General features: G+C 39.8%; 1 protein-coding gene across 9 annotated transcripts in view; it reads left to right on the top strand.

Annotated features, from left to right (window-relative positions):
* The window catches only part of MAPKAP1 (MAPK associated protein 1), a 229,547-nt gene that overhangs the window by 59,396 nt on the left and 143,161 nt on the right, over positions 1 to 26,990 (top strand). The window contains exon 1 of one of the 9 annotated variants that reach the window (XM_082617697.1): positions 10,772 to 10,861. The exons of the other annotated variants lie outside the window; for them this stretch is intronic. The gene's annotated coding sequence lies outside the window, so the exon portion shown is untranslated. Of the gene's footprint in view, positions 1 to 10,771; positions 10,862 to 26,990 lie in introns of those variants that run through there. 9 annotated transcript variants of the gene reach the window in all.

The following is a 26,990-nucleotide window of genomic DNA, read 5'->3' on the forward strand; positions in this document are numbered from 1 at the left end:
CAAGGCAGATTCATTCATCAGGAATTTGTTGAATGTTTACCTTCACATTGGCAGAGTAAGAGATCCCTGGGGTGTGTTGATAAAATGATAGTCCATACCTTCAAAGAACCAGCTCAGAGTCTCATGAGATGAACAGACCATTATGATCCAAGGACAGGAGGATTTGGAAGTGTAGTTGGCCCTCCATATCTGCAGATGTGGAACCTGCAGATACAGAGGGCCAACTGTTCTAGGCATTTTATATATGGGACTTGAGCATCTTTGATTTTGGTGTCTGTGGAGGGTCCAGGAGCCAATCCCTTGTGGATACTGAGGGACAGTTGTATAGATGAAGGATCCAGGCCTAGACCAAAGTCTTGATGGAGAAGTTAGTAGAGTCTTAAGCCCAGTCTTGAAAGGTGAGGAGGTTCTGGTTGGAATCCATGATTTAGTTTTTCAGTGACTGCCCACACACCTGCCCATGTGCAAATATGTATTCCCCAGAATGGAAGACAAGCCTCTTACTGCCCCCTTCATCGTATCCTTTTAGGTAGCTGTCTACCCTTCCTAGAAACCTAGAAATGCTGATTCAGGTCTGACATACTAGAAATCAGAATATCTGCTGCCAGGTAAAATTCTTTCCCCTGGAAAATCCTTATTTGTCCTCCTCAAGAGCCAACTCAGCATTGGCTTCCACACCATTTCCTTGACCTCCCTGACAATGGCTCCCTTTTCTCTACTTCCACAATCCCTTGTTTATGAGTCTTCAGAGTACAGATCTTTCTCTTTCTGTGTCTCTTTCTCCCTCTTCTCTTTGTACAGAGTGCCCAGCATAGTGCTCAGTAAGTATTGGGGTGGGGGGAGATAAATCTGCATCCTGCCGGGTTATATTTGGTAATTCAAATGACTCTAACGATAACAATAACATTAATAATAGCAACTTGCATATATTAAGAATTTACTATGTGCTAGTCACCATTCAGAGTGCTTTGCATGTAATGATTAGTTTACTTCTCACAACAGCCCTGTGAAGAGTTATTACAGTAATCCCCAGTTTGAGAGGTGAGGAGACTGAGGCCCAGCAAAGTTAAATAATTTGCCTTAGGTTGCATAGCTAGGAGGTGGGGAGTCAGCATGTGAGCCCAGGCAGTCCAGCTGCAGACGGTGTTCCTAGTCTCTGCGTTATGCTTGCACGAGGTGTGAGGGCTCCCAAAGATCTCCTACTTGTTATTGTGAGGTTAATTCTCAGCCAGTTTTTAAGCGGTTCCATGTTTTCCCCAAGGGGTTGGTCAAAAAGTTAGGGATCATTCCTTTTGCCCTGCGGTTTTCATAAAGTCTTTTTGCCAGTGGAATAATTGTAGCTGAAGCCATTTAGGAGGCAGTGAGGTGCTTAGGGATAGAGTGCTGCTGTTCTACTGATGACACAATGTTTTATGTGCTTTGGTCTTAAAGGGTACAGGCTCTGTTTCCTCAGGCCCAAATGATTGAGGGAAATGAGTGAGAGTAAGCTGATTGCAGTTTAATCTTGGAAGGATCGAGGTAATTTGTACAGCCTTGTAAGTATTTAGACTTGACTAGGAGGAAGGGTGTTGCTTGTAGAAAAAGCAGAAAAATATTAAAGTGTATTTTGTGTGCAAAACAAAGGGTCTTTCTGTGAAATCAGTAACGTCTAGGTGATTATTTTCAAAGAAAGATTATTTCCAAAGTGAGATTTAAGCCATTTAAAGATGTGAATTGATGGGAGTACTTTTCTTCTTTTTCACCACTCTCTCCTCACAATGTGTCCCTAAGGTCATCCAGTGATTCCTTCTCAGTGTCTGTCAGATTTGACACTTCTCAGATTCACTCCTTTGTTCTAGGACCTTCTCGGATCCGTTTATGTTACAGCAGCAGCTTCCAGGCTGGTCTCCCTGCCACCTGTCCCCTCTCCTGTGTGTCGTGTATAGCAGTGGCCAGATTAAATACCCCCACTGCCCTCCTGAGGTAGCAAAACTAAACTCCACCTGACAGAGCCCTTCAGCAGTGGCAGCCTTTCTCCCCAATTTAATTCTTACTGTTCAGTGAAGTTTGATCTTTATTTACCCGTCACCTACCTTCCTGTTGTAGGTATGCTACTTTAATTAATACGTCATTTCTCATTTCAGCCCCAGGATAGCCCAGACAGATAGAGATTTTTATCCTTGTTTTCTAGATGAGGAAACCAAGAGGCAGAGAGGAGAAAACCCTACACAGGAACTTCCACGTGGGGGCAAAATAATTATTAGTGGAACGAATGAATGAAAGCCAGTAATTAGGAAAGTTTGTGCCGTACTTGAACCTGGGTCAGCCTGATTCTAGATCGTCTGTCACCCTGCCTCCCAACAAAACCCCCTTTGCTGATTACCTGACAGTTTGGTAGTCTGACTGCAAATGATTTCTAATTTTTTTACGCCTTTGCTCCAGTCATTCCTTCAGCCCGGACTGCAGTTAGCCCATTGCCTCATTGTCTGCAGAAAACAGAACAAAATTCACTCTGGTTAGCACTTTGATACTTGAACCACTTTTTATCTTGCCATTCCCTCTGCACTTTTGTATCATTTACATTATACTTAGAGACTGATTTGTGATGTTTCTAATCGGATTGTGTGTGTATGTGTGCTTCACAGTGGGCTTTTTGGGCAGGGGTCTGGGTGTGTTGGGTTAAGTGTCAAACAGTCTTGGGTCCTGGCTTTGCCACTTAGTGTCTGTACAATTTTGGGTAAATAAGAGCTTAACTTCTCTTGGACCCCAGCGTCCTCTCCTTCCAGCCTTGCTGGTAGGAGTTGTGAGACTTATCGGAAGGATCATGCATGAGAAGATGTTGCTGTAGTCACTGGCACATAATAAATGACCAACTCATAGAGATTAATTTCTTCAATTAATTAGTGCTTTTCAGTGGATGGTCTGGTAGCTAGACACACTAGTACACCCACACTATGTGCAGTATTTGGTTTAGACTTTTCTCTCTAGGGATGATGACCCTTCTGGCAGCGTTAGATGGACTTTTCCAGCTCGCATGTTAGAGAATATGCAGTTATCTGGCAGATATTATAGTTATAGAGTTGTTAGGTGTACAGGAGTTTTGAATTATCTACTTTATTTCATTTGCCTTTGTTGTATCTTTGATATATATACATTAACATTTTTTCTTACATACTTTTTTCAAACCAGTACTTCCCTTAGGTTAAGTGTTTGGTTTAGCTTTTTTCCTTCTTTCTATTCAGTTTTATTTTTGTTCCCGCCTGCACATCTCTTTCAAGATATGTTTTTCTGTTCTAGGCACAACACCTGTCATTGGAGAGGTGTTTTCTGCCTTTGCTGGGTTCACAGTCGAGTTGATCTTGGAGCCCATCTCCTCTTTCTGTTGTTTGGGAGTAGTACCCTAGAGTTCCTGCCGACACAAATCAGTGGAGGAGGAAGACTTGGGAATAAGGAATGTGGTCTCTGCCATGGAGCTGTCTGTCCTGTAGGGGAAGGCATCTCAGAGCAGCAGCTGTTACCACCACACCAGCCATAGGTGGTGCCCGGGGGTTGTATGTGTGCCAGACTGAACTGAGCTGCTCTAGGTGGGCCATGTTTAAGCAGGTACAGACATGCCCCCTAGAAGTTTTATTTCATTTAATTTAGTGAAAACTTATTGAGCGTCTACTTTCTAGGTCCTCTGGATACATATATGAATAAATTCCTACCCCTGCTCTGAAGTAACTTGTCTGTAGACTAATAGGTAAACAAACCACAGTAAGGAGCATTAAGAAAGTTCTAAATTAAAGACAGCTTAAAAATCCAAGTTTCTGTATCTCTTTTTGAGCAGTAGATGCTAAATTATCTTTAGCATAATTTAGTTTTAGTTTAGGTGTAATTTTGCATCATGCTGGTGCACCTACCTTTGTAATCTTTGAATTTTTCTTTTTATATAATAAATACTCCTTTTCAGTGACTAGCTTACATTCCTTTGGCAGATATTGCAGAGTTTACATACCTCTTTTTTTTTTTTTTTTTTTTTGCGGTACGCGGGCCTCTCACTGTTGTGGCCTCTCCCGTTGCGGAGCACAGGCTCCGGATGCACAGGCCCAGCAGCCATGGCTCACGGGCCCAGCCGTTCCGCGGCATGTGGGATCTTCCTGGACCGGGGCACGAACCCGTGTGCCCTGCATCGGCAGGTGGACTCTCAACCACTGCGCCACCAGGGAAGCCCTACATACCTCTTTCTTAAAGGCTGCTTCATGAACAGTCTTGTGGAGAAGGCAAGGGTGGGAGTGTTTTATCAAAGAGTAGAAGAGTGTCCTTCTTGGTGAAGATGCAGTGAGTGATAGGAGTCATTTTGGCCTGAATAGATAGTGGAAGGGAGTTGTTTTTTCTTTCTTTCTTTCTTTCTTTTTTTAATTTGAGCAGTAGCTGGGGAACATATAGAGAAAAAGATAGTTTGGGAAGTGGGGGGAACCCCCAGTGGTAGTTCATATCTAGGAGTTTTAATTTAGTTTGTGAAGTATTGGGAAACTTCCCCAATCATCTGAGAAGAGGTGCGTGCCACTACTGATGTATGGGGTGAGTGGGGCTATTCTAAACTGCTGGCTCTTGGTGTAAGTAGACATTCGAGAACATCTGATAAATCTGAGGGTAAAATTAGTAGGACTAGATGTCTGCCTGGCCCTCTGGGAACAGAAGGCTTCCTGGTGGAAAGGCTGGAGTTGCTGAAGAATGGCATGCCTCTGATTAAATGGAAAAAGACTAAGGATTAGAGCTAAAGAGAAAGACTCCAGCGTTAGACTGGTTAGCTTTATCTGTGAACTAATTAGAGAGGGGATGACTTTTCCAACCAGTAGATGGTGATGGAGAAAAGCAGAGGACAGGCAGTCACAAGATGTGTTTTCCTATCCCAGAGTTCTGCCCTTTTCTTGCTGGTAAGTCCTCATGAACTCTTTGAGCCTCAGTTTCCTCATGTGAAAGAAATGGGGATAATAATACCTACTGGATGTGGTTATTTTGAAGGTTAAATGGAGAACACCGGTGAAAGTGCTGTAGAAGCTGCCTCCTGTTACTCTAATAGGTTATTATATTAAGCATAATTTTCCACAACTTTGACTTTCTATCTCCCCTGTGACCCTTCGTCAAGCGTTCTCAGGATTATATTCCAAGGAGAAATTTAAACCATGTCTAGCTTCACCAGTACTCAGTTTGACCACAGAAAATGGGTTCATGAGGCTGTGTAATGTTCATTTGCCAGTTAGAAAGGAAGTGAAACCATAGGTATTTCAGTGAGATTTTTTCCCCTCTTCCCCACTTTGTGAAAAGTATATTCATATGTTTTAAAAGACTCCACTACAAATCTAAGTTGGTGACAAGAATCACCATTATTGCTCAGTTTATTATACTTTCACCTCTTTTCCCTGAGTGAGTCATTGAATCCTGGAAATGCAACTCTGTTTTTGTTTAGGAGGAGGTGGTGGTGAGGGAGAACTTGGGAATGACTTTTAAGTAAGAGAACTCTGTATTACATTTATCTGTCTGGAGGCAATAAATCTGTTTCAGCAGATTAAATACAGACTTCCTTATAAAGCCCTGTTTTCTCAAACCTCTTATCAGCAGCACTTGGCAGTAATCACACCTACGGAAACTTGTAATTTTCCTCAAGGAGGTGACACTGACAGAATTAAAAATGAAGGAGCCCCCCTGAAAAGCAAGTTCATTACAAATTAACAGTGGTCTTAGCAAAGCAGTGCGCTAAGGCGTGTCAAATAGCGATATGGATAAAGAAACCCAGCATTTTAAACTGTCAGAGCTGGGAGCAGGGCTAGCCTGAGAACAAATTAATCACATATTGTCAAGGCAAAGTTGCATCAAATTAACACATCGGATTCCAGCATATTAATGTTAGAATGCTTTCACCTGATTATTACTGCAAACCATTGCCCCTCTTTGAATGCAAAGATATAATTAAATTGCTAAATAGAAAGTGCATATAATATCTCCACATGCATTTAGGATGCATGAGCTGAAAAGTGCACATCCTAGGAAGTGACAGATTCTATTTGTAGGGGGCAAACTTTACTTTTTTTCCCTTTTATTTACTTGGGAGTACTAGAGTATGAAATTAGAAAAGTTAGTTATGTTATTCATATCCTATATGAGTTAGATGAAATACAGGTTTAATTTAGCTGATTTGCTACACTGGCTATGAGTACATAATTACCTCTGCATTTTTCTGAAAGAGAAATGGAAAATGTTGCACAATAGTCCTTTACAACAAAATCGCCCATTACACGTAATCCTAGTGGTGAATCTGTTGTCAGAAGGTTCTTAGGAGAAACTAGACTGGCCATTTCTGACAACTGCCTTGTACATAGGAGTTACTTTCTGGCTCTGATTGATCTATTGTGTGTGTTTTATGATAGTCAAAACAAGAATTCTGGCAGAAGGCCAACTGTAGTTAACCATTCTGATCAAGGAAGCAGCCAAGAAAGAAGAACTTGCTTTTTGTTAGTCCCTGCTTATCCCAGGTTATACTCGGGCCAGGCCTTCTGGCTTGCTGTCTCTGCTGCTCACACCCAGCCTTGCTGTGTCTGTTAGTCACACTTAGGCTTGACTGTTCTCTCTCTGTCCTCTAGCAAGCTCTGATGGTCCTCTGCATTAAAATCTTCCTTAAAACTCACCTACTTTCATGAAGCCTCCTTCAGCAACCCAGGCATTCACAGACATCTCTCTTCAGCTTTGGGATAGGGCAGTCTTGATTTACAAATCTCACTTAGGAACAACTTGTAAACCGGGAAAAAGGAAGCAGTGATCCCTAGGAGCCAGCGTGGGTTCTCTCAGAACCAAGCAGGTCAAGAGAACCTCATTTCTTTCTTCGGTGTGTGATTAGCTAGAGTACTATGGTCATGGTGTTTTGAATTTCAGTAAAGCATCTGACTGTTGTAGCAGAATCTTGTACAGTATTCTTGTAGGCAAGCTGAAGAAATGTTGGCCAGTAACATTGTGGTCAGGTGGGCTTGCACCTGGACTGAGTGACGAGGCACAGAGTGACTATAGACACGTGTTGATCCAGATAGCTATCTATTGTGGCAAGCTGCAGGACTCCGTGTGTTCAGGGGCTTGGTGAGAACATTGATGACAGGCTGATCACATTCACGGAAGGCAGAAACTGGGGGGAATAGCAGGCATGTGCTGTAACAAAGTCAGGGACCGAAGTGGCCTTGACAAGACAAAATGGTACACTTGCGCTTAGGCCATAAAATGCAGTTGTTTGTGTATGGGGGCGGTGAAAGAGAAGGGCAACATATGGTTTAACCAAGACGTACATGGAAGAAAGTTGGTTGTAAGCTCAGTATGATTGAACACAGCCAGAGAGGTAGAAGAAAAACTCATTCGTTCATTCACTCTGAAATATTTCTTGAGAGCCTGTATGTGCCAGGAACTTTGCTAAATGCTGAGGATACAATGGTGAATGAAACAGAGGCCCCAAACTCATGGTGTATGTAATCTTGTAGAAGATTGCGACAATTACAATAAAATGTACTAAATGCTATGGGAGGAAAAGTTCAGTAGGCTGAGCTCCTTAAAGGAGGGGCACCTGGCCGGGACTTGGGATGGGCGGGTATTAGGGAAGACCCCATAGATGAACCCTAAGCCAAACTTTGAAGGATGGGAGGGGGTTAGTTAGGTAAGAAGCTTCCAGGCAGGGGAAATGCTGGTATAAAAATCTGAGGTGAGAGAGAGAAATTCTGGTGGATTCTGGGAGAATGAAGGTAGTTGAGTGTGCTTACAACATAGAGGGTGGAAGAGGCAAGAGATGAGGCTTGATCAAGAAGGTTCTGACCTGATCCTGAGAGTCATATTTTTTGTTTTGTTTTGTTTTTTTGGGTTTTTTTGCGGTATGCGGGCCTCTCACTGTTGTGGCCTCTCCCGCTGCGGAGCACAGGCTCCGGACGTGCAGGCTCAGCGGCCATGGCTCACGGGCCCAGCCGCTCCGCGGCATGTGGGATCTTCCCGGACCAGGGCATGAACCCGTGTCCCCTCCATTGGCAGGCAGACTCTCAACTACTGTGCCACGAGGGAAGCCCCCTGAGAGTCATATTTTGAGCAAGGGATTGACATCCTCAGGTCTGAATAAATCACTGTGCCTCCACTTAGCAAAAGTAGAGAGTTTAGTGTACGGGAGTAGTGTGTGCCTATAAGACGGACTTTGGTGACTGTAAACAGCCTGTGTTCAGACAAAGGCTGCCAGGAGGAGGTGGAGACTGGGAACAGGGTGTATGAGTTGGGATTTACAAAATCTGCCCGGAGAATAGAAGACCCAGGAAGATCTGAGCATTGCCTGAATGTGGTAGAAATGTTCTCAGGTAGAGGAGGGCTCTGCATGGCTCCGCCAGGCTGGGCACAGCAAAGGCAGTATTAGCCCTCTTTCCATGGTTAAGTGTTCATTGTTGCTGTTTATGGGAGGCAGTGTAGTAAAATAGAAGGAGCCTTAACTCCCTAGACTTGCATTCTGTAGTCTTGGACCTTACCTTTAGGTCTTTAATCCATTTTCAGTTAATTTTTGCGTGTGGTGTAAGGTAAGGGTCTAGCTTCATTCTTTGACATGTGGATATCCAGTTTTCCCAGCACCATTTGTTGAAGAGACATTCTTACCTTACGTGACTTACAGTGAAAGCACAGCTCACAAGTAGAAAGATAATGGCCAGAGTTTTATCCTTCATGTTTATGTGACTTTCCTTGATAATCTACATAGTAAAGCCTCTTATTTGAAATACACTTTTTCTTATTGTGGTAATCATTTTGCAATATATATATAGATAGATACATAGATCAAATCGTTATGTTGTACACCTTAAACTAATACTGTGTCCATTATATCTCAATAAAGCTTCGAGAAAAATACCCTTTCCCTCATCTCATCACTTGTGTCCATATTCTGTGATATCATGCTTCCCGTTCTTTGTTTGTTCTGTTCTCTGTGCGTGGAATGTCTTCCTTTGTCAGTGAATTCCTGTTTATCTTTTAAGATTCAGCCCACATGTGACCTCCCTTGACTCCCTCAGGTTCACTCCCAGAAGTTGCACTTATCACACTCCATTGTAATTATATGTTTACATATCCTTCGCACACACAAGAATGCAAGCTCTGTGTGGACAGGGACAACGTTCAGCTTGTCTTTATAACCCAGCAACTAGCACAGATCCTGGCATCCAGTAGTCATTGAGTAAAATTAAATGAATGAACAGGTCACCTTTGTCATAGAGACTGTAAAATGGTGAAGGATAAGATGCCTCCATTTTATATATAATGAGCTGAGCTTCTGACTCCTCAATTCTAAAATTAGGAGATAGATAAGTCTCTGAGGTCCCTTCTGGCTCCAACAATCTATGAAAATTGCATAAGGAATTCCTATCCAAGTACTCCCAGAGCTTCATTACCACAAATCTCACAAGATCTACCATGAAATGAGACCAAATCTTAACTTTTTTTGGTTGGGGGGCCTTAGGGGGCCCTAAGGAATTTTGCCGTTCAAGGGTCAGGTGAAGTAAAGTGTGTTGGCTGAGCCTTACCAGTGTGTTCTGGTTTCAGCAGTTCTGTCTTTCATTGCAGGCAAGGCATTCCCACCCTCTTTTGGCCTCACTGTTCTCATTTCTAAAATTGGGAAGACTGGACAGAGTCATCAATTTGTACTGATTCAGTATGTGTGTGTTTGAGGGGGTGGTAATGAATGTATTTTGAAAAAGCATATTCAATATTCTAATATTATGTAAGGAAAATTTAAAAATAATTTTTATACAATACTTACAAAGAAGTAAAGCCTCATTAAGATTTGACTGTTGGGGATATGCAGAAGATAGAATAAATTTTAATGGCCATGGTGAGGTGCACATCATCTTTGGGGGAGTGTGAGATTTTTATAGTTATCAGAAGGGGTCGTGGGTTAAAGATGGTCATGAAACACTGCATTAGTTTCTGTTCCTATTCTGATTTTCTATGATTCTGTAATGATGAGAATTTCACGGAAGGCTTCAGTGGGATGAGCCCTACTTCTGGTGTATGTATGAGTTGTACCTACAGGTTTTGTTTGCTTGTTTGTTTTTTAAAATTGAATCCTGACTCTGTTACTTACTAGCTGTGTGACCATGGGCAAATCATTTAATCTCTCTAAGCCTTACTTTTTTCATTTGTAAAAGGGATATGATGGTTAACACCTTCTATATAAGATTATAGTGAGAATTAAATAATTAAAGCTCTTAGTGGATGGCACATCATAAATATTCTGTTCATATTAGTTATTATTGTTAGAGATTTGGAGGTGAATATTAACCACACCTCTCCCTGATCTGACTTTGGTACCCTGAGAGTTCCAACGTAGAAATCAGAAAAATGGAATTTCAAATGTTCATTTTATTACTGGCAAATCTGCTTATGATTTGCAACCCTAATACCTCCTCCACTGAGTGTAGACAAGCACTATCTGGTAGAAATTTCTATGTTGATGGAAATGTTCTATATCTGTGCTGTCCAGTATGGTAGCCACCACTCACATGTGACTGCTAAGTACTTGAAATGTGACTAGTGTGACATAATGTGACTAGTGGAATTGAATTTTAAATTTTATTTAAATTAAATTTAAATGGCCACATGTGGTTAGTGGCTACTGTATTGGACAGTGCAGGTCTAGACATTGGGATGACTCATCCAAGGCAATATCTGATCTGCAGAGGAGACAGACTTTTCAAAATTGCTGTCTCATACTCTTTCCACACCAGTAATGGAATTAGAGAGATCTGGGCCCTCAGACCTGCTGCTAGAAAGCTGGCCGGGTCCCTGACCCCCAAAGTTTGAACACAGGAGCAACTGCTGAGCAGACACTGAGTGCCTAGAACGGGTAAGGCCGTGTCAGTTAACTCACTCTTCCTGGGACAAAGAGAAGGAATCTGATTTTCCCCAATATTTCTAAAAGGGCAGAGAGACCTATTTTGTGGCTAAAGCTAAGAAGCCTGGAAATAGAAGGAATAGTTCCCCTTATACTAGTGACTACATGTTGTACAGAGCATTTTCTTAATAAATTTTAAACTTTCAATGCTTAGTGATAAAGACTTGTTTATATTTTGCTTCCTTCTATACTTTAAATATGACCCTATTTTTTTCCTTCTATACTTTTTTTTTTACCATGTAGTTGGATGATTCTAAGTGTAGCTTATTTTTAGACAGAATGAAGACAAATACTTAAAACTACAATTAAAATATTTTGTAAATCTCTTCCCTGAATTCAGTCTTAACTCATTTATATTGACCATGGCTTTTGGTAAGCTTATGGGAAGTCAGTTGCTTCTTTGTAGCTCTTTTTTCTTCTTCTTCATGTTCTTTTCATTGGGCTTAAGTATTAAAGGGAATCTTATCAGTATAGCTTGTTTCTATAGAAACAAGGGGAAAGGGGAAAGTTGATGTTTCTTTTGAAACTTCCTCAAAGGAACATCTTGCTTATAGCCTAGCAGCGTGTGTAGTGATTGTGTAGTTTCAGGGTGTGGGGACATCCTGTTGTCCGTGAGTAACTGAGTGAATTTGAAATGGCAGTATTTTGGAATCAGATCTTACATTTGGGGATTTATCTTGAAGTCACCATCACATGTATAGCACCCCCCGTTTATTGAAATAAACATTGGTTATGCTTCTAAAGTTTTCCATTGATATCCTTTCTCATTAAGTATATTCAGCCTATTAAAGAGTGGCCTTAAAGACCCATGTATAATTATGGGATATGAGCAGTTATTTTAATGACCGTGTAATTTATATCATGAGGATGTAGCATATCTAAAGCAGCCTTCAATTAATTAGAAGAGGCTATTTAACCTACATGTATAAAAATTTCAATTAAAACATCTTTGCTAAACTTCTTGTTCGATTTTATTGTATTTTATATGGTTCAGTTGTTTGAAATATCCTTAAAAATAGTTATTGTCTTGAAATGGTAAAGCATTGATTAAGCATTTACTGTGTGTCAGGCATGTGCTAAGTATTTTATATATATTATTTCATTTAATCCTCACAACAGCCTGTGAGATAGGCGGTGTCACTGGTTTACACTGGTTTACAGATGTGAAAATTTCTCTGGACCTCAGTCCTCTATATTGGAGTTAATATTACCTACTTCAGTGTGTTATGAGGATGAAATGAGATAAAACATGCCCACCTTGAAGCAGGTACTCAATAAATGATAGCTGCTATTCTTGTTATTTTTGATTTCATGCTTTAAACAGGTAATGCTTCTTATGATTCAAAATGTAAAAAGATATTACACAGTGAAAAGTCTCTCTCCTTCCTGTCCTCCATTCATCTAGTGCCTACCCATACCCATTTTGCTAGTTTGTTGTAGATCTTCCAGAGTGTACATATACAAATATGAATTTATATTCTTATTCTTTCACCTTTTACACAAAATATAACATACTACTAACACTGTTCCAGAGCTTCCTTTTTTTTACTTAACAGTATAACTTGGAAATCTGTCTGTATTAGTGCCCTGAGAATTTCTCATTCCTTCCTGTTGCTGCATAGTATTCCATTGTTTGGAAATATTATAGTTTATTTAGCCAGTTCCCTGTTGATGGAGACTTGAGTTGTTTCTAAGATTTTGCTGTTAGAAACAATGCAGCAGTGAATAATCTTGTACATATGGCATTTAAAAGTGTGCAATTATATATGTAGGATAAATTCCAGGAAGCAGAATTGCTGGGTCAAAGGGAATACGCATTTGTGATTTTTGTAAGTATGGCCCAATTGCCCTGCATAGGGATTGTGCCAGTTACACTGCTACCAGTAATATGTGAGAGTGCCTGTTTCCTCGCAGCTTCACCACAGAATTTATCAAATGTTTGGATTTTTGCCAGTCTAATAGGTGAAAAGTGAATCTGTGTCAGTTTAATTTGCATTTCTCTTATGAGCGAGGTTGAGCTTTTCATTTGTTTAAGAACCTTGGCAGTTTTGTGAATTTCCCAGATGTATTGGATGCTTGATCTTTTTCTTATTTGCTAGGAGTTCTTTATATGTTAGGGAGATTAGTCCAGTTTATTGTGTATCTTTTGATTTTGTGGATTTTTTGGGGCTAGATATACTTTTTTTAATATAGTGAAATTTGCCATTTTTTTCCTTTATAGCTTCTGGATTTTGAATTCATTTGTTTGGGGAAGTATTTTTCATATTCTTGCATAATTCTTAAGTTTATTCCTAGATATTTGCAGTTATTGCTGTTGTAAATGGGGTCTTACTTTCTGTTACATTTTTATTATGTGTGCGAAGCCTGCTGATTTCTGTGTCAATTTTGTATTCCTTTGCATTACCAAATTCTCTGTTTATGGTAGTTTTTCATTAGTTCTTATGGGATTTCCAAGTACAAGAGTATTATTAATACAGAATAATATAGTGATTTATTTTTACCCCTTTCATTTCCATTCTTGTATCTCTGACCACTTTCTCTTTTCTAGTGTTGTTATCTTTATCACTGTTACCACTACCACAGTACTTGGCATTAAGCTAAAAGTTGGCATTAAGTAGATGTTAATTCTCTCTTTAAATTACAAGCCATAAATATCTAAAATGTAGCTAGCCAGTGATTATGTCAAGCAGAAAATATTAAGAAAAAATTTAATGAGTGAAAAAAGGGAGGGGGAGTTGAAAATGTCTTTGTAGTCTATGATCCTTTCCTGCAATGCTTGTAACAGCCTGTATTAAAATAGGGTGGGGTTTTTGTTTAGTTTTTGCCATTGTTGAAAAGATAATCATTTGAGATGTGTATTTTGAGTAACTATGGGTCTTTTTTCCCTTAGAAATCACTTGGCATTCTTTTTTCTTTCACTCTGGAGAAGAATTAGCACTTGACAATATACTATAAGATTATGTCTTTGTGTTCTACAAGTAATAACCGTGCATTTTATTAAATATAGACCAGCATTAGAATTAGCAACTGGTGGTGCAGTGGTTAAGAATCCACCTGCCAATTCAGGGGACACGGGTTCGAGCCCTGGTCCGGGAAGATCCCACATGCCATGGAGCAACTAAGCCCTTGCGCCACAACTACTGATCCTGTGCTCTAGAGCCTGCGAGCCACAACTACTGAACCCGCCTGCCACAACTACTGAAGCCCACGCACCTAAAGCCCGTGCTCCGCAACAAGAGAAGCCACCGCAATGAGAAGCCCACGCACCACAACGAAGAGTAGCCCCCACTCACGGCAATTAGAGAAAGCCCACGCACAGCAATGAAGACCCAACGCAGCCAAAAATAAAAATAAATAAATACACTAAAAAAAAAAAGAATTAGCAACTGAAAGCAGTTTAAGGTTTTCCAGAGCTTCTTAGCAGGAATTTTTGATTTTTATTTTCCTGCTAACTAACTTCCTGTTTCTTGATTCATAGTAGTCCTATAATGAGTTGTCTCTAGCATTAAAACTTTTGCTTTAAGAGGGTTCTGTTTTTGTTTGTTTTTTGTTTTTGGTAAACTATAGGGGACCAGAAGAATTTGAAGGAGGAAAGATTATGAAGAAAAATTAAGAGTGTTCTAGCACATAGTGCATTTCTCTTTTCTTCCCTCCATACCTCCCTCCCTGTGTCCTTAAAGGAACTTGTTGGTTGCTTGGGAATAACTGGGTTCTTTTCTTCTCCATATAAGCTGAAAAGATTGTGAGGCTCCTCATTCATCTGTGAAGTAGAGAAATGGATTCACTTGTAAATACGTCTTAAATTTTTACAAATTAATTGAGTAGATACAGAAAAGTATTTTAAAGGTACAGGCAAGGTATAAAGTTGTACAATAATCACTCATGTACCACCCAGTTTGGGAGTAAGAACATTACTTTTACTTCTGAAGTCCCCTCTGTATCTTCCTTGCTCTCTTCCCACTCATAGAAGGTGTCTTTAATTCCCTTGCTTCTCTTTATAGCTTTGTCCCATGTATTTGTATCCCTAAACAATATAGTTTTGAACTTTATATAAATGTATTTATATTTATACATACTTACATATATTTATATATAATTAAATATTATAAATGTTTATATTTATAATAAATACTTAAGTACGCTTTAAGTATTTTTCGGTAACTTTTTTCTCTCAACATTATGTCCCTGAGATTCACCCATGTTGATACCTGTAGCTGTATAGTTAATTCATTGTACATGTATACTGCAGTTTATTTATCTGTTTGATTGTTGATGAACATTTGGGTTGTTTACAGTTCTTGCTATTACAAACAATACTGTTTATAAATATTTTACATGTGCAAGAATTACCCCAAAAGCAGAGGCTTAAAAACATTTTTTACCATGAATCACATATAATAAGAGAGAATACATTTTAGATCCTGACCCAGTACACACATACATTAAGTACATGTGCACATATATATAATACATCGAAACAAAATTTTTGTGAAAAAATACTGACCAGAACCAAGTGTAAACGCACTCTGATATATTTTATTCTAATCTATTCTATTTCATTAAAAAAAATGCTGGTCAAAAATGGCTAAATTGATTTCCCAACCCTCAGGACCATGGTTTGAAAATTCCTGTTGCAGAATACATGCAGATGTGGAATTAAAGGGTCACAGCATATGTGTGCAGCTTCAACCTTAATAGATAATACCGAATTGTTTTCCAAAGTGGTTATTCCCATTTATACTCCCTCCAGCAATATGTAAGTGTCCCATTTATCCCATCAGACTTAATGTTTTCATCTTGTAGATGTGAAATCATCTTGTGATTTGAGTTTGTATTTCTCAGGTTATAATTGAGATTGACCATCTTTTGTGTGTATTGATTATGTTTGCTGGTCTGTGAAGTACTTTTTCAAATCTTTTGTCCATTTTTGTTTATCATGTCTTACTGATTTGAAGGAATTTTTTAAAATGTATTTTGGATAGTAATCATTTTAATGTATTTGGACACTAACCATTCTGTTGCAAATATGTTCTCCCGATTGTGGCTTGTCTTCATTATCTTTATGGTGTTTTTTGATGAGCAGAAATGCTTATTTTTAATATTGAATTTATAAGTCTTATACTTCATTATTTATACTTTATGTGTCTTGTTTAAGAAATCCTTCCCTACCCCAAGATCATAAAGATGTTTTCCTATGTTGTATTTAAAGTTTTCATATTTAAATAATCTATCTAGAATTCACTTTTTTAATTTTTATTTTATTTTTATTTTTTTTGCGGTACACAGGCCTCTCACTGTTGTGGCCTCTCCCGTTGCGCAGTACAGGCTCCGGACGCGCAGGCTCAGCGGCCATGGCTCATGGGCCCAGCCGCTCCGTGGCATGTGGGATCCTCCTGGACCGGGGCATGAACCCGTGTCCCCCGCATCGGCAGGCGGACTCTCAACCACTGCGCCACCAGGGAAGCCCCAAGATGGTGATCTTTTGAGTCAGTCAGACCTGGGTTTCTACCTGAGTTCTCTCACTAGCTGTGTGACCTTTAACAATTTCTTTAACTTCCTAGGAGTTTATTTATCTGTAAAATGGAGTGATGGCAGTTTTGAAGATCAAGAGAGATACATAGAGGGCTCAACCTAGTGCCCGAGTAAATGTTAGCTCTTTTTAATTTTTGTTACTCTCTTTCCAGAAGTGTTCACCGTGCTAATACAGAGTGTTAAATGTGAAACATCTCACATTACCCATGTAATAGTGTAAAATGGAATATGGGTACGTGGGAGAGACAACCATAAAGGGAAAAACAAGAAAGGTACTATAAGGTTAGAAGATGAGGAGGAAAGCAGTAAGCTTGACAGGTGACCAAAGCCAAGGAGACCCTCTGGCTTCCCTCAGTTTTCCAAGAGCAGGATTTCTTAAGGATGTTCTCTATGCTGGCTTTTTTTTTCGTGTTCTGTTCAGTTAGTTGTACATCCCTACACCTTTGGGTCAGAGGGAGCTCTTACTTCCTGTGGCCCAGTGGAGTTGCCTAGGGTACTTTAGGAGAAGGAAGCTTGTTCTCTTCTACAGGAATCTCAAGGGTAGTTAGGGATTTTCATTCTCACCAGTTCAGCAAGTAACCATTTGGTATCCCAAGAGTTGTGCAAGTACCTTATTAGAAAAGAAATACAGTTGCATTCTTCTGAATAGAAAAATTTATAATCAACAGAAATACAGAAATATATATATACCATGCAGCATCAACATATAGTAGATAGTAGCTTTTAGACTTCTTTCCTCTTCCCCTCGGTATGACTCAATCTAATTCTTGTATAACTTTTCCATTGGGCCCCACTGTGGAACATCAGAAGTAGGAGGGAATTGTGTAGCTCACTTCCATCTAACCTTTTGCTCTATATTTTTGCATGCCCAAAGACAAGAAAGGTGTGTCTTATTCATTCACTGTCTTTATATATTTCTCTTGGTACTGCTGTTGTCACTTTGGTTTTTTTAGTAAAGGAAATTGGCTTATTTGAAACGTTTGTCTTAATCCTCTATGGAAATACCAGTTTACGGGAAGGTTAAGGCAGCTCCTTTAGGTTCCTCTCAGAGTCTCCGCTGCAGTTGTCCGGAAGGAAACCCCAGGCAAACCCCTGAGCGCAGGCGTTGGAAGAGCAGTGGCTGCACAGAAGACAACACTCCAGATGCTTTATCAGGTGCCGTCTGGAGAGCAGAAATAGTGGTTTGAAGGCGGAAACGCTGATGTCTCCACTTTCCCAACTCAGCACAGACATCTTCTTTATCTTTGGTGGGTTTTGGTGCCACAGAGGCGGCTCCAAGAAGCTTAAATGCAAGTGTGATTGTTTTTACAGTCCTGGCTTTGAAAACATGGTGTTTGGGGATTTTCTTGACTTGAAGGGAATGGATTCATAGCCTCCACTGTCAGTGCCATTTCCCTTTCTGTGATGACTTGTTCACTGTTTACATGAAAGGATTCAGGAAGTATGAGAGATATACATAAATAGGTAAATGAACAAACAAATAAATAAAAAGCTTTGCTGCCTTTGTCACATAGCAAAATGGCTTGACTGTAACATAATGGGAACACAGCAGCTATTTGATTACAACTTCAGGATTTTTCCTTGAAACTTCCAAGCATGTCTGACTTTTTTTTTTTTCTTTCTATTTTAAATAACACTATGACGGGGGAGAAGAAGTATCCTAGGATGCCATGGTTGCAGTGGGGCTTTTGAATGCATCGTCATCCCAGTCACTGTAGGTGCTGGTGTGAAATACTCTCACTACTGGTGCTTGCTTGCCACTGGCATGTCCATCCTTTGGAAGGCCCAGAAAATAATTTGTAAATTATTTGCTTCTTGCCCAGTACGGTGTTTGTTTGTTTTTTAACCAGCCTAACCATTTTTAAGTGCGCAGTTCAGTGGTATTAAATACCTTCGTAACGTTATATAATCATCACTACAGTGTGTCTCTGTAACTCTTTTCATCTTGTAAAACTGAAACTTCATACCCATTAAACACCGACTTGGCATTCTTCCCTCTCCCCAGTCCCTGGCAACCACCATTCTACTTTCTGTCTCCATGAATTCAACTACTCTAAGTATCTCATGTAAGTGGAACCATACAGTATTTGTCTTTTTGTGTCTGACTTATTTCACTTAGCATAAATATCCTCAAGGTTCATCCATGTTGTAGCATACTGCAGGATTCCCTTATTTTATGTATGTATGTACGTATGTATGGATGGATGGATGGCTGCGTTGGGTCTTTGTTGCTGCGCGCGGGCTTGCGCGCAGGCTTTTTCTAGTTGCGTTGAGCGTGTGCTACTCTTCGTTGCGGTGCGCAGGCTCCTCACCTGGTGGCTTCTCTTGTTGTGGAGCATGGGCTCTAGGAGCATGGGCTTCAATAGTTGTGGCTTGCGGGCTCTAGAATGCAGGCTCAGTAGTTCTGACGCATGGTCTTAGTTGCTCCACGGCATGTGGGATCTTCCTTGACCAGGGATCAAACCCGTGTCCCCTACATTGGCAGGTGGATTCTTAACCACTGCACCACCAGGCAAGTCCCTCCCTTATTTTTTAAAGCTTAATAACATCCCATTGTAGCTGTATACCACATTTTGCTTTTCCATTCATCTGTCAGTGGACGCTTGGATTGCTTCCATTATTAGCTATTGTAAATAATGCTGCTATAACATGAGTGTACAAATATTTCTTCCAGACCCTGCTTTCCATTCTTTTGCATATATACCCAGAAGAGGAATTGCTGGAACATTTGGTAATTCTAATTTTTAATTTTTTGAAGAGCTTCTATACTGTTTTCCACAGTGGCTGTACCATTTTACATTTCCACCAACAGTGCACAAGTTTACCAGTTTCTCCACATCCTTGCCAACACTTGCTGTTTTCTGTTTTTTTGATAGTAGCCATTCTGATGGATGTGAGGTGGTATCTCGTTGTAGTTTTTTTTAATATATAAATTTATTTATTTTTATTTTTGGCTGTGTTGTGTCTTCGTTGCTGCCGTGGGCTTTCTCTAGCTGTGGCGAGCGGAGGTGTACTCTTCATTGCAGTGCACGGGCTTCTCATTGCGGTGGCTTCTCTTGTTGAGGAGCACAGGCTTTAGGCGTGCAGGCTTCAGCAGTTGTGGCTCGCGGGCTCTAGAGCGCAGGCTCAGTAGTTGTGGGGCATGGGCTTAGTTGCTCCGTGGCATGTGGGATCTTCCCAGACCAGGGCTTGAACCTGTGCCGCCTGCATTGGCATGCAGATTCTTAACCACTGCACCACCAGGGAAGCCCCTCATTGTAGTTTTGATTTGCATTTCCCTACTGATTAGTGATGTTGAGCATCTTTTCATGTGATTATTGGCCATTTGTATATATCTTTGGAGAAATGTTTATTTCAGCCCTTTGCCCACCCATATAGTTTTATTAAAAGCAAAACAAGTAGCTTTGCAGTGCGGCCATGCATTTGTAAGTGATGAGTAAGAACTCAGGCTCTGGAGTTAGAAAGCTCCCAGCTTCACCAGCTGTGTGACCTTGGGCAAGTTACTTCATTTCTCCAAACTCCCATTTCATCTAAAATGGGGAGAATAGTTGACTCTATCTCATTAAATTGTTTTGGGATTACATAAACCAATATTATGGATGTCAAATATATGGGCTAATATTTGACCTATAGTAAGTGTTTAATACATGTTAGCTGCTGTATTGTTGGAATCATGAGCCAGTCTTAAAAACACCTTTTATATCTTGGTCGTCTTCCTATATTGATAGTGTAAGTCATTCCGTTTTTGAAAATTTTCTGTTGTTTTTCCAGTTCATGCTACTCATTGTCTCAGTCACTATATTAGGTAAAACCATATGGAACTGCAATTTTTGTGGATCATAAATGATTGAGTATCAGAGTTTCATGTGATCTAACTTAATGTAGTAGAAACTATCTGAGTGTCTAATATATGCCAGAGTGCCTAGTATGCTATTTTATTCATTCTTCCCAGATTCCCTACAAAGAATATATTATTTTCCCTATTTTGGGTTGGGGAAACGAAGGCTTAGGGAGGTGAACAGGTTTGCCTGAGTTTACACAACTTGTAAGTAGTTAAGCCAGAATTCAAACCCAGGTCTGCTGAACGCAAAGTTCATTCATTTTCTTTCTAATTTCTACCATCTGAACAGTCTTAGAGACACCCTTGCCCTATCTCTGTGCCCAGTAAAGATGAAAGTTAGAGAAACTACACCATCTCTTCTTAGTTGCCAGTGATTTGGGTTTTCTTTAGTGCAGTGAAGATCATGTTCTGTGTTCATGTACATTTGGGCGTTTGTCCCTCTTTTTCACATTTGAAACACAGCATCTGCAGTGTTGGCTGTAGTCACCCAGGCTCTGCCTTCCTCCCATTTCTCATTGCCATCAGCATCACCATCATTTGTTGAACATCTGTTCTGTGCAGGGAATGTGCTACTTGCTTTATTCCGTAGTATCTCAGTGTCCCTATAATTATAGAGAATAGGGGCTAAAACCCTTTACAGGATGGAAGGAACTGAGGCTAAGTGGGATTATATGATTTAGCTGAGGGCACAAGTCTGTCTTGCTTCAGGGTCCTCATCTTTTCTGCAACACGTCATTTCCTCCTCCTATTCTTAGAGAGAAGGGAAATGAGGATAGCCTTTCTACAGAATAATCTGTAGCATACCTTGGTGTGTTATCCCTACTGAATTTTTCCTTCTTTCTTTTCCCACTCCTTTCCCCTTAGGCCTTCCCTTTCCCTCTCCCCCTTTTCCTCCCTCCCTCTCTCTTTTCCTTCCTTCCTTCCTTCCTTTTTCTTCCTTCCTTTCTTTTTCTTTTTCTTTTCCTTTCTTCCCTCCCTTCCCCCCCCTTCTTCTTTCCTTCCTACCTAATGAAGTTTAAATACCAAGACTAGGAAACTGCTTAATGTATTTCCTAAAGGAAATTGAATTCTTAGGTATTCCCATTTGATTTCTCCCCCCGACACTAAAAATTACCTCCAAGTTTAATTTGCTTTCAGAGGAACTATCATCTTTTATTTTTTTTAGTATTTATTTATTTGGCTGCACCGGATCTTAGTTGTGGCATGTGGGATCTAGTTCCTTGACCAGGGATCAAACCTGGGCCCCCTGCATTGGGAGCGCAGAACCTTAGCCACTGGACCACCAGGGAAGTCCCTCATCTTTTAAAATATACTACTAAAACAAGTTAGATTGAATTCTTTTTAGTTTCAAAAAGAGTGACCTTTTCAGATTTTGAATGGAGTCTTTTAAATAATAGGGTTTGGAAGTAATTGCTTAATATCTGAGTTCAAGATAATGACTTAACATGTTTGAGTTTGAGTTCTAAGGCTTTCACCCTACTTATTCCTAAACTAGATAGCTGGAGCCAACTTTCTCACTCACTCCATGAACTGTGTTGGTGAAACCTCTTCTCTTTGCAGCTGGAGGTTGCACTTTATTCCTTTGTCGTTTCATTGTTTCCTTTAGGGTGAGGGAGAATAATTAAGGAGAACATCTTTTCTGAGCAGCTGGAATCAAATTCCAGCTGACTGCAGCACCTGTGAAGATGGCACCTCTGCCCCTGGGTGGCAGGGTGGGATGCCAGCCGTGGAGCCTGGGACAATGGGCTCCAAAGTGCAGAGACACGGCCATGCTGCACCATTCCTGCCCTTCTGTGAGCTTCAGATGGCAGTAACACCAGTGAATGCAAAGTGTCTGTTTTAGACTAATTAGAGGGATGATTTGTGAAACGGTGGCTATTTATTTAATTAATCACCAGCACAAAGCCATAAAATTCATATTTTAAAAATCCCTGTTAGTTTGCCATGTGGTTAATAGATTGGGGCACATTAAAAAGTGACATGGTGATGTATTAAAAATGTTCCACCTAAGGTTCCTTCAGGAAGGAACGGAAGCTGTCTGCTTTCAGATGCTGAGGTGTAACCTGCTAGGATTTGACCTGTCTGAGGTTTTAATATTTGTAAAGGCATTTATCTTTTGAATAGCATCTTCATTAGGACAACTCCTTTTGGAATATTTCAAAATACAAGTATGTTTATAGAATAATTTTTAAAATTACAATTAAAGTTAATTTTGTTGCAGTTTCTCTTAACAATGAGGAACTATATTTTCCCATTAAATTATACTATGTTTACTAAGCATAACAGTATCTCTTATAACAGAGGTTATTGTTTTCTAGTTTTGGGTGGGAGAGTCATTTAATTAACTCTTTAATTAAATCTCTTTATTTAATTAAAAATAATATTTTTGTTTCAGCTGTCAGAATTGCATTTTGTTCTGCTCATATATATATATTTTAATCAAATGGGCACAGGGATAATTGCTCTACTTGGTCAGTCTCAGGTGAGATGAATTGTCATTTTTGAATACTAAGAATAAAGATAGAGTTGACTCATTCAAGAGATGACACTGGCATTAAAAATGAGAAGAAATGGCTTAGATTCTAACAGATGATAGTGGTTTTTACACATACAAACTTCTAGTTGATTTTCAGTATACATAAATGTGTGTATGTGCAGGCCATCTTGCATTTTAATACTATTTGACACTAAGCTTGGTATGGCTGTGATTCACTCTTTTTATTTAAAGAAATTATTCTGCATGATCAGTGTTCCTGCTAAACAGTCACCCCAAATTTTTAAGAAAATGTGTTGCTCAGGTGGATGCTTGTAAGGAAATTGTCCGGCCCTTAGGATTGTGTTTCTCCACTGTGTTGTATAATTACCTGCTCTGTTAGAAGGGGAGCAGGAATAAAACATGAGTATGTTAATGCAGCCTGGAGCTGATGTGGTGGTGATGATTACAATGCAGATAAAGCATTTCTCATGACTGCTGTTGCCTACTGGAGCCTTTGAAACATCTGGACCTTTAATTGAAAAATTGTGTGGTGCTGTGCGAGGCAGACATGCTAAGTGAAGTCACTAATTTAGAATACAAAAATATAATTGATAAAGTGTTTTATTTACATTGTATTTAAATATTCATACTCTGTTATGCTTTGTATAACAGGGAATTGCTGGGTTAAATTTTCATGAACATAGACAGTTTAAACGAGATAAATTAAGTGAAAATGTTAATGGAATTTTACACTGGAACCAGAAAACTGTTTGCTCCAGGAGGGTGTGTACCTTTGCATCTATTGGGGCCTTTTAGGAAAGCAAGGTTAGGTCTTATTCTTTGGGTTTTGCATTTTAGAAGAACTAACCACCAATTGGTAACATTGTTGCATTTCATTCTTGTCATTGCTATCATATCTTGTTATTTAGGTAAAAAAAAAAATGAAATGTTTCTTGGCATAATGGTAAATGGCTCTAATGGCAACATTATCGCCCAATAAACTGAAGCCTTCCCACCTCTTGGGGGCAGGTTATCAGAGCCTGCCCAGGAGGGTAGAAGAGCTGGTGAAGGGCGTGCAATTAACCTTTGTCCTGCATTTCGCAGCAGGGGAACTGACCTAGCAGCCTTCCGAGGAAATCCAATTTAATTTAAAATGAATTTGAAAAGACAAATTAGCCATATCTATTTTAATAAGATAAAATCCCGATTCTCCCTGTGTCTGGTTTAGTTAGGACCTCAGAGGAGATCGGACTGACTAAGACTCAGGACGAACAGGAGGGAAATAATGCCAGAGGGCTGAGGAGAAACCCGGGAGACCCTGGTACCCGAGTGATTTGTCAGTTCCTGCAAGCGAGCAGGCCTCGCGCTGCCTGTTTCCGCAGAGAATTGCAACCTGAGATGGGCCTTTGTCTCATCAGACCTTTTGCTTGTGTTGGAGCTTGTGCCATGTTGATGTCATAGGCAGCTTGCCTGTCTCTCCAAGGACCAAACTGTTTTTTTCTTCCTTTGTCATCATCAAAGCACATTTGGGTACTACCACCTGGGTAGCCACTTTTAGTACAGATACACCTCACAATTACTGATGAGGCTCTTAACCCAAGAGTAAGGATTCTCTGGGGCCCATGAGTTGGTACTGGACCACTGCTTTTTGAGAACAGAAGCGGAGGGTTCTGCCTACTCTTAAGGGAGCTGGTGTTCCCTTGTGTTTCTAACCTCTGAAACATGGTGAGTGAGGATTTATTGAGCCCCTTCTATGTACCCAACAGCAAAGAAGTATTCCTTTTATTGTATCTGGGAGACGTGGGATAAAGGCCTGAGAGTCAGACTTTTTGGATTCTTCTCAATTGTAAATTTTATATATAGTTAGAAGTGAGTCTTCCCAACAGGAAGTGTTGTTCTCAATAAATAATAATCTAGTTCTTTTTCTTGCTCCTACTTATGTTTCAGTATGTACTTTCAAATGGTTCAATGCAAACTTTCTCAGTTGGCTCTTTGCAGTTGTATCATTTTCATAATGTAAAAAACATGTATTTTCTGCTGCAGACAAGCATCTTTCTCTGTCACCAGGGGTGTAGGTCCTTTGTGTGGCCTTTTCCTATTGAGAATAGCACCTATTCCACTTATTTCACATGTGCGTTTTGAGGATGAAAGTGAATGTTGTAATTGGAGAAATATAAAGCTATTTATTTCCATTTTGTCTGATGTTTTTACATTGTTTGCTAGGAGGTGCATCAGGGACTTGAGTTCATTATAATTACTGAAGAGACATACACTGAGCAAATAAAGTAGTAAGCCCATTTGTGCCAAGGCCATCTAATTAAATTCTAACTTTGGATAAGCTAGATATGCGTGAAAGATTAATTTTAAGAGGTTTTTATGACTTACTGAATTATGATTCAGTGAAATTTTTGAATTATATCATTAAGAAACATTGAGTCTTAAAGTGCCAAAACAGTCATGAACCTACTACAGTATATAAATTTGTGGGTTTTAAAAAACTTCAAAATCAAGGACACAATACAACTTTTTTTTTTTTTTTTTTTTTTTTTTTTGCGGTATGCGGGCCTCTCACTGTTGTGGCCTCCCCCGTTGCGGAGCACAGGCTCCGGATGCGCAGGCCCAGCGGCCATGGCTCACGGGCCCAGCCGCTCCGCGGCATATGGGATCCTCCCAGACCGGGGCACGAACCCGTATCCCCTGCATCGGCAGGCGGACTCTCAACCACTGCGCCACCAGGGAGGCCCCACAATACAACTTTTAAATTGTATATTGACATTTAAAACTTTTGAAACATTTAACCAATTGAAACCCTGCAAGAAATGAATATGATCGATGCACCTGAATTACTTCCTTCAATATTTATACAATTTTATATTCTCCAAATACTTCACTATCTCTGGAATTAAATTGTCCTTGGGGTACTTGGAGGGTTGTACCAGATTTTCCATATAATTTAGGAGGATGATAATGGCTATACTGTAACCTTTTCTAAAGATACATCATCTAGTAATGGAGCCAAGTATACATTCCCCATTGAGTTTTAATTTTAAAAGTTGATATTAAATCTTAAAAAGACTCATTGTATTATGATCATTGATAGAGTTTAAAAGATGTAACTCTTCTTTATGGTTTTAAAAAACCTATTTTTACTTTTAAAGCATATTGACTTTATTATATAAATGATTTAATAATGAAGAGGTCCCTAAACTTACCCTAGGTGATGGGGCTTAGTTCATGCAAATTACCTTTCCCTGATATTCTCATCATTATAGAACCCATTGTTTGTATAATTAAATGCAAAGTGCTGTGTAACATTAATGATCTAAAGAATCCCACAATGGCCATGAAAATTCAAAATGGACACTTTACATCCCATTATGCTTTCAGATGACTGGCTTGTGCTTGTGTGAGAGCACCTCCTGGTACAGCTGTAACCATCCTGAGGCTGAATGAGAAGAGAACGCTATGGCTCTTCTCTCTTAAAGACTGAAATAGAGATCCTTTCCTATTGCCTCCGCTTCTCAACCTTGTTTGAAGGGACTTTTTGTTGAAGATCTGCCTGGTCTGAGCAACAGCATAAGTAACAGTAATAACTGACATTGTATGACAATTTGCAGTTCACAGAGCATTTTAACATGCTTTATTTTTGCTTCGTACGTCCAGTAAGTCTATTGAGGTAGTCTCATCTGTGTTTCATGACTGAGGAAATTGACTTTCAGAGAGGTTATGGGCTTGCCCAAAGTTACACGGCTCAAGGCTGGAAGGGCTGGGTCCAGACCAGTGCTATAGACTGCAGAGAGGTCCCTAGCAAACATAATCATAAAATGTCAGGGTAAAAACTGACCTTTTCAAGGACTGCTTTCTGAATTTAAGACTTCGAGAAAACGGTTTTTATTCCAGATACAGTATGGGTAGGCTTTCTTTTTTTCCCTTCATTCTCGCCCCACCCCCATTTTGTAAAATTTCTTACCTGTATCTAAACATGAATGATTGCTGGTCTTTCAGTCGATGTCTTGAAAAAAATAATTATTCAAGGCTATTACTCAAATTTCACTTGATAACAGATTGCTTAAACCAGTAGCTCTAGGCATTTCTTCTTAAAGTGAAAAAAGACAGGGCATCAAACTATGGCGGGTTTATTTTAAATGGGGAGGCTCTTTACTTTGAGAGCAGCAGCCCCCTTTCTTGTTTCAGGTGCGGGACTATAAATTTATATTTGTCACAGATGTTAC

Source organism: Mesoplodon mirus (assembly GCF_964341445.2).
Source record: "Mesoplodon mirus genome assembly, chromosome: 1".
In the NCBI taxonomy this organism is placed as follows: Eukaryota; Metazoa; Chordata; class Mammalia; order Artiodactyla; family Ziphiidae; genus Mesoplodon; species Mesoplodon mirus.